This window comes from Oncorhynchus keta, chromosome 2 (assembly GCF_023373465.1).
Source record: "Oncorhynchus keta strain PuntledgeMale-10-30-2019 chromosome 2, Oket_V2, whole genome shotgun sequence".
Taxonomy (NCBI): domain Eukaryota; kingdom Metazoa; phylum Chordata; class Actinopteri; order Salmoniformes; family Salmonidae; genus Oncorhynchus; species Oncorhynchus keta.
This window is the reverse complement of record NC_068422.1, coordinates 5,351,540-5,358,542: the sequence shown is the minus strand read 5'-3', so window position 1 is coordinate 5,358,542 and position 7,003 is coordinate 5,351,540. Positions and strand designations below refer to the sequence as shown.

The window sequence follows — 7,003 nt, the reverse complement described above, 5'->3', positions numbered from 1 at the left end:
TAATTAGATTTGGAAATGGATAGAGGCAATAATAAGGCTATATGGGTCACAGTTCCTTAGATAATCATATTAATTAGCCCTGTTTTCATTGCAATCACAATCCCAGGCTTACAAACTCATACAACAGGCTAACACAATGTAGCACACCACCAACAGCAACTCAATTAGCCTATTACATTGGTCATCGAATGTATCAAATAGTGAATTAAACCCATATTATGTGTGAATATGTACTTATGGGCATTAGTTTTATTTCTGCTCACATTGTTTTGAGTAATTTCATCAGACGTTGTCAGTCAATGCAGTGGTACATATAGTACATTAAGGACCTGTACGAATACGTGAGCATCATGACCTGTGTATTTGAGGACATGCTCCTGAGCATGTCATACCTTTAGTCATATCAGGGCTCAGGGCCAGACCCAGATGCAGACATGGAGTGCAGATGGTCTGAGTCTTTGATGTGAATTAGTTCTCAAAAGGGAAGGCAAGAGAATAGTCATGGACAGGCAAAAGGTCAAAACCAGTTCAGTCCAGGAGGTACAGAGTGGCAGGCAGGCAGAATGATCAGGCAGGCAGGTACAAAGTCCAGAAAACAGGCAAGGGTCAAAACCAGGAGGACTAGCAAAGAGAGAATGGCAAAAGCAGAGCACAGGAAAAACACGCTGGTTGACTTGAAACAGACAGGACAAACTGGCACAGAGAGACAGGAAACACAGGGATAAATACAATGGGGAAAATAAGCGACACCTGGAGGGGGTGGAGACAATTACAAGGACAGTTGTTGTTATCAGGGCATTACTAGTCTATAATGTCCTGTTTAGGGTAGAGAAAACCGGTCACTCGGAGGACCACCGTTACCCATGTTATCTAACTTTGCCACCCTCTTGCTAATTTAAATGTTGTCCCAACAGACGAGTCCCGTCTTCAGAGTATTATACGTATATTCAGCATAGAGAGCAGGAGTAAAAGTTTGTAAAACGTTTTTTTTACGATTTTGTATTGTCACATACGCTGGATAGGTGCAGTGAATTGTGTTGTTTTACAGGGTCATCCATAGTAGTATGATAGGTGCAGTGTAATGTGTTGTTTTACAGGGTCAGCCATAGTAGTATGATAGGTGCAGTGAAATGTGTTGTTTTACAGGGTCATCCATAGTAGTATGATAGGTGCAGTGTAATGTGTTGTTTTACAGGGTCAGCCATAGTAGTATGATAGGTGCAGTGAAATGTGTTGTTTTACAGGGTCAGCCATAGTAGTATGGTAGGTGCAGTGAAATGTGTTGTTTTACAGGGTCAGCCATAGTAGTATGATAGGTGCAGTGAATTGTGTTGTTTTACAGGGTCATCCATAGTAGTATGGTAGGTGCAGTGAAATGTGTTGTTTTACAGGGTCAGCCATAGTAGTATGGTAGATGCAGTGAAATGTGTTGTTTTACAGGGTCAGCCATAGTAGTATGGTAGGTGCAGTGAATTGTGTTGTTTTACAGGGTCAGCCATAGTAGTATGGTAGGTGCAGTGAAATGTGTTGTTTTACAGGGTCAGCCATAGTAGTATGGTAGGTGCAGTGAAATGTGTTGTTTTACAGGGTCAGCCATAGTAGTATGATAGGTGCAGTGTAATGTGTTGTTTTACAGGGTCAGCCATAGTAGTATGGTAGGTGCAGTGAAATGTGTTGTTTTACAGGGTCAGCCATAGTAGTATGGTAGGTGCAGTGAATTGTGTTGTTTTACAGGGTCAGCCATAGTAGTATGGTAGGTGCAGTGAAATGTGTTGTTTTACAGGGTCAGCCATAGTAGTATGGTAGGTGCAGTGAAATGTGTTGTTTTACAGGGTCAGCCATAGTAGTATGGTAGGTGCAGTGAAATGTGTTGTTTTACAGGGTCAGCCATAGTAGTATGGTAGGTGCAGTGAAATGTGTTGTTTTACAGGGTCAGCCATAGTAGTATGATAGGTGCAGTGAAATGTGTTGTTTTACAGGGTCAGCCATAGTAGTATGATAGGTGCAGTGTAATGTGTTGTTTTACAGGGTCAGCCATAGTAGTATGGTAGGTGCAGTGAAATGTGTTGTTTTACAGGGTCAGCCATAGTAGTATGGTAGGTGCAGTGAAATGTGTTGTTTTACAGGGTCAGCCATAGTAGTATGGTAGGTGCAGTGAAATGTGTTGTTTTACAGGGTCAGCCATAGTAGTATGATAGGTGCAGTGTAATGTGTTGTTTTACAGAGTCAGTCATAGGAGTATGATAGGTGCAGTGAAATGTGTTGTTTTACAGGGTCAGCCATAGTAGTATGGTAGGTGCAGTGAATTGTGTTGTTTTACAGGGTCAGCCATAGTAGTATGGTAGGTGCAGTGAAATGTGTTGTTTTACAGGGTCAGCCATAGTAGTATGGTAGGTGCAGTGAAATGTGTTGTTTTACAGGGTCAGCCATAGTAGTATGGTAGGTGCAGTGAAATGTGTTGTTTTACAGGGTCAGCCATAGTAGTATGGTAGGTGCAGTGAATTGTGTTGTTTTACAGGGTCAGCCATAGTAGTATGGTAGGTGCAGTGAAATGTGTTGTTTTACAGGGTCATCCATAGTAGTATGATAGGTGCAGTGTAATGTGTTGTTTTACAGGGTCAGTCATAGTAGTATGATAGGTGCAGTGAAATGTGTTGTTTTACAGGGTCAGCCATAGTAGTATGGTAGGTGCAGTGAATTGTGTTGTTTTACAGGGTCAGCCATAGTAGTATGATAGGTGCAGTGTAATGTGTTGTTTTACAGGGTCATCCATAGTAGTATGGTAGGTGCAGTGTAATGTGTTGTTTTACAGGGTCAGCCATAGTAGTATGATAGGTGCAGTGAAATGTGTTGTTTTACAGGGTCAGCCATAGTAGTATGGTAGGTGCAGTGTAATGTGTTGTTTTACAGGGTCATCCATAGTAGTATGATAGGTGCAGTGAAATGTGTTGTTTTACAGGGTCAGCCATAGTAGTATGATAGGTGCAGTGTAATGTGTTGTTTTACAGGGTCATCCATAGTAGTATGGTAGGTGCAGTGTAATGTGTTGTTTTACAGGGTCATCCATAGTAGTATGGTAGGTGCAGTGAAATGTGTTGTTTTACAGGGTCAGCCATAGTAGTATGGTAGGTGCAGTGTAATGTGTTGTTTTACAGGGTCATCCATAGTAGTATGGTAGGTGCAAGTGAAATGTGTTGTTTTACAGGGTCAGCCATAGTAGTATGGTAGGTGCAGTGTAATGTGTTGTTTTACAGGGTCATCCATAGTAGTATGATAGGTGCAGTGTAATGTGTTGTTTTACAGGGTCAGCCATAGTAGTATGATAGGTGCAGTGTAATGTGTTGTTTTACAGGGTCATCCATAGTAGTATGGTAGGTGCAGTGTAATGTGTTGTTTTACAGGGTCAGCCATAGTAGTATGATAGGTGCAGTGTAATGTGTTGTTTTACAGGGTCATCCATAGTAGTATGATAGGTGCAGTGTAATGTGTTGTTTTACAGGGTCAGCCATAGTAGTATGGTAGGTGCAGTGAAATGTGTTGTTTTACAGGGTCAGCCATAGTAGTATGATAGGTGCAGTGTAATGTGTTGTTTTACAGGGTCAGCCATAGTAGTATGATAGGTGCAGTGTAATGTGTTGTTTTACAGGGTCAGCCATAGTAGTATGGTAGGTACAGTGTAATGTGTTGTTTTACAGGGTCAGCCATAGTAGTATGATAGGTGCAGTGTAATGTGTTGTTTTACAGGGTCAGCCATAGTAGTATGGTAGGTGCAGTGTAATGTGTTGTTTTACAGGGTCAGCCACTTTCCCAGCTGCCAGACCATGAAAGAGAAGCTCTCTACCAGTGCGTTCCCGAGCGCACAGTTGGCTGATAAAATAGGTATGCTTGCCGCTGACTTTCGACGCCGATTTGCTGACTTTGAAGCACAAAAAAGCAGGTTGGAACTGCTCGGTAACCCATTTGCTGTTGACGTGGAAAGCTCACCACCAAACCTCCAAATGGAGTTGATTGACCTCCAATGCAATGATGCACTGAGGGCAAAATATGCGGCAGTGGGTGCTGCGGAGTTCGCCCGTTTCCTCCCCGACACAATGCCCCAGCTGCGCATCCAGGCTGCTCAAACGTTGTCTATGTTTGGCAGCACATACCTGTGTGAACAACTGTTTTCTTTGATGAACTTGAACAAAACATCACACAGAAGTCGACTTACTGCTGAACACCTCCACTCAATTCTGAGGATTTCCTCAGCTCAGAGCCTTACCCCGAACATTGATGAACTTGTGGAAAAGATGGGACACCACCAAGTATCACCCTCAACCTCAAACAAGTGAACATTACTGTGCAATCACATATTTAGAGTTTTTACTCAGTTCAAGTTTAAAAGTTAAAGTTTAATATTTGTTTTCACTGCATGTTACTTCTCCTTAAACAAAGTGTTGTTTTTGATTAATAGATTTTTGCACTTTATTTTATTGTATTTCAATCCAATTATATTTTTAAAATATTTCAGTTGAGTGGATGATAGAAAATTGCTATTATTGTTTTTTTCTTTGAAGTAAATTTAGCCCACTTTTGCTAAAATAGAAAATATAGGCTACTGATGGTGCCTTGAATACCGGTTTCTTTCATTTAATGTTCATGTTATGGGGATTTTTATATAAAGGAAATTTGTCTTTTGTGTCTGTTGAAAATTAAAGATTACTGACAGAGCCATAAGAAAATATTGCTTTATTTATCTGATCATATTGGAATATATTTGTTAGGTTTTCAGTAGGTTCAATTAGGTTCACTAGACTATATGCGTCATTTAAAAAATTTTCAATGAACATTCGAACAGTCCGGCCCTCGGCTTGTAGCTAAATTTTTTATTTGGCCCTCCGTCCATTTGACTTTGACACCCCTGTTTTACAGGGTCATCCATAGTAGTATGGTAGGTGCAGTGTAATGTGTTGTTTTACAGGGTCAGCCATAGTAGTATGATAGGTGCAGTGAAATGTGTTGTTTTACAGGGTCAGCCATAGTAGTATGATAGGTGCAGTGAAATGTGTTGTTTTACAGGGTCAGCCATAGTAGTATGATAGGTGCAGTGTAATGTGTTGTTTTACAGGGTCAGGGGCACATTGACAGATGTTTCACCTTGTGGGCTCGGGTATTTGAACCAGCGACCTTTCAGTTACTGGCCACTAGGCTACCTGCTCTAAGCATTAGGCTACCTGCTCTAAGTGCTAGGCTACCTTCTCTAAGCACTAGGATACCTGCTCTAAGCACTAGACTACCTGCTCTAAGCGCTAGGCTACCTTCTCTAAGGCCTAGGCTACCTGCTCTAAGCACTAGGCTACCTGCTCTAAGACTAGGGGACCTACTCTAACCGCTAGGCTACCAGCTCTAACCGCTAGGCTACCTGCTTTGAGTGCTAGGCTACCTACTGTGAGTGCTAGGCTACCTGCTCTAACCACTAGGCTACCTGCTGTAAGTGCTAGGCTACCTGCTGTAAATACAGTAAGTTGAGAATGTTGTTCATTGACTACAGCTCAGCGTTCAACACCATAGTGCCCTCAAAGCTCATAACTAAGCTAAGGACCCTGGGACTAAACACCTCCCTCTGCAACTGGATCCTGGACATCCTGATGGGCCACCTCCAGGTGGTAAGGGCAAGCAACAACACATCTACCATGTGGATTCTCATGCTTAGTCCCCTCCTGTACTCCTTGTTCACTGTTGACTGCGTGGCCAAGCACGACTCCAACACCATCATTACGTTTGCTGATGACACAGCGGTGGTAGGCCTGATCACCAACAACAATGAGAGAGCCTATAGGGAGGAGGTCAGAGACCTGGCAGTGTGGTGCCATGACAACAATATCTCCCTCAATTCGAGGAAGACAAAGGAAATGTGTATTTGTATTTATTATGGATCCCCATTACCTGCTGCCAAAGCAGCAGCTATTTTTCCTGGGGTCCAGCAAAATTAAGGCAGTTTATTCGTGTGTGTGTGTGTGTGTACGCATGTGTCTGTGCCAATGTTTGTGTTGCTTCACAGTCCCCGCTGTTCCATAAGGTGTTTTTTTTATCTGTGGATGATGGACTACAGGAAAAGGACGGCCGAACACACCCCCATTCACGTCTACGGGGCTGTAGTGGAGGGGGTCGAGAGTTTCAAGTTCCTTGGTGTCCACAATGCCTTTTCCCCCTCAGGAGACTGAAAATATTTGGTGTGGGTTCCTAGACCCTCAAAAAGTTTTAAAGCTGCACCACCGAGAGCATCCTGACTGCTTGCATCACCGTGTCAGAGGAAGGCCCCCAAAATTGTCAAAGACTCAAGTCACCCAAGTCATAGACTGCTCTCTCTGTTATCGCATGGCAAGCGGTACCGGAACGCCAAGTCTAGGTCCAAAAGGCTCCTTAACAGGTTCTACCCCCAAGCCATAAGACTACTGAACAATTAATGAAAATGAACCCCGCCCCCATTGCTGCTACTCACTGTTTATTATCTATGCATAGTCACTTTATCCCACCTACTTGTACAAATTACCTTGACTAACCTGTACTCCTGCACATTGACTTGGTACCGGTACCCCCTGTTTCTAGCCTCGTTATTGTTATTTTATTGTGTTACTTTTTATTTCATTTTTTACTTGAGTTTATTTTCTTAACTCTATTTCTTGAACTACATTGTTGGTTAAGTAAACATTTAACGGTAAGGTCTACACCTGCTGTATTCGGCGCATGTGACAAATACAATTTGATTAGATTTGATTTTGATTATGAGAGTGGGCGTTTGCATTTTAGCTGGAGGGGTGGTGGAAGCCACAGCCACGGCACCTCGTGTGCCAGTTGGGAGGATCTGCGCCCCCCCATCCCATCACCCCCCTCACACACAACCCTCGTGGGCCAACTGGGGAAGGGGAAAAGAGGATTACATTGTCTCTGTCACTCACTGACCACTGTGGCCGATGTGCTCATGTGCTATGTGTGTAGCCAGCCAGTCAGCCCGGGGAGGCAG

At 43.0% G+C, this 7,003-nt stretch overlaps 1 long non-coding RNA gene across 10 annotated transcripts; it reads left to right on the top strand.

Annotated features, from left to right (window-relative positions):
- The first annotated feature begins 1,053 nt into the window (after window positions 1-1,053).
- On the top strand, window positions 1,054-5,101 carry LOC127909445 (uncharacterized). Of its 10 annotated transcripts, XR_008071126.1 has the most exons (9): window positions 1,093-1,120; window positions 1,562-1,610; window positions 1,905-2,002; window positions 2,150-2,198; window positions 2,787-2,872; window positions 2,934-2,982; window positions 3,229-3,326; window positions 3,523-3,669; window positions 4,935-5,101. It is a non-coding gene; the product is annotated as an uncharacterized LOC127909445 (long non-coding RNA). The 10 variants fall into 10 exon arrangements; XR_008071129.1 differs by lacking the exons at window positions 1,905-2,002; window positions 2,150-2,198; window positions 4,935-5,101 and adding an exon at window positions 3,719-3,770 and having other exon boundaries at window positions 1,054-1,120; window positions 1,562-1,659; XR_008071120.1 differs by lacking the exons at window positions 1,905-2,002; window positions 2,150-2,198; window positions 4,935-5,101 and adding an exon at window positions 3,719-3,770 and having other exon boundaries at window positions 1,101-1,120.
- The last annotated feature ends 1,902 nt before the right edge of the window (window positions 5,102-7,003 follow it).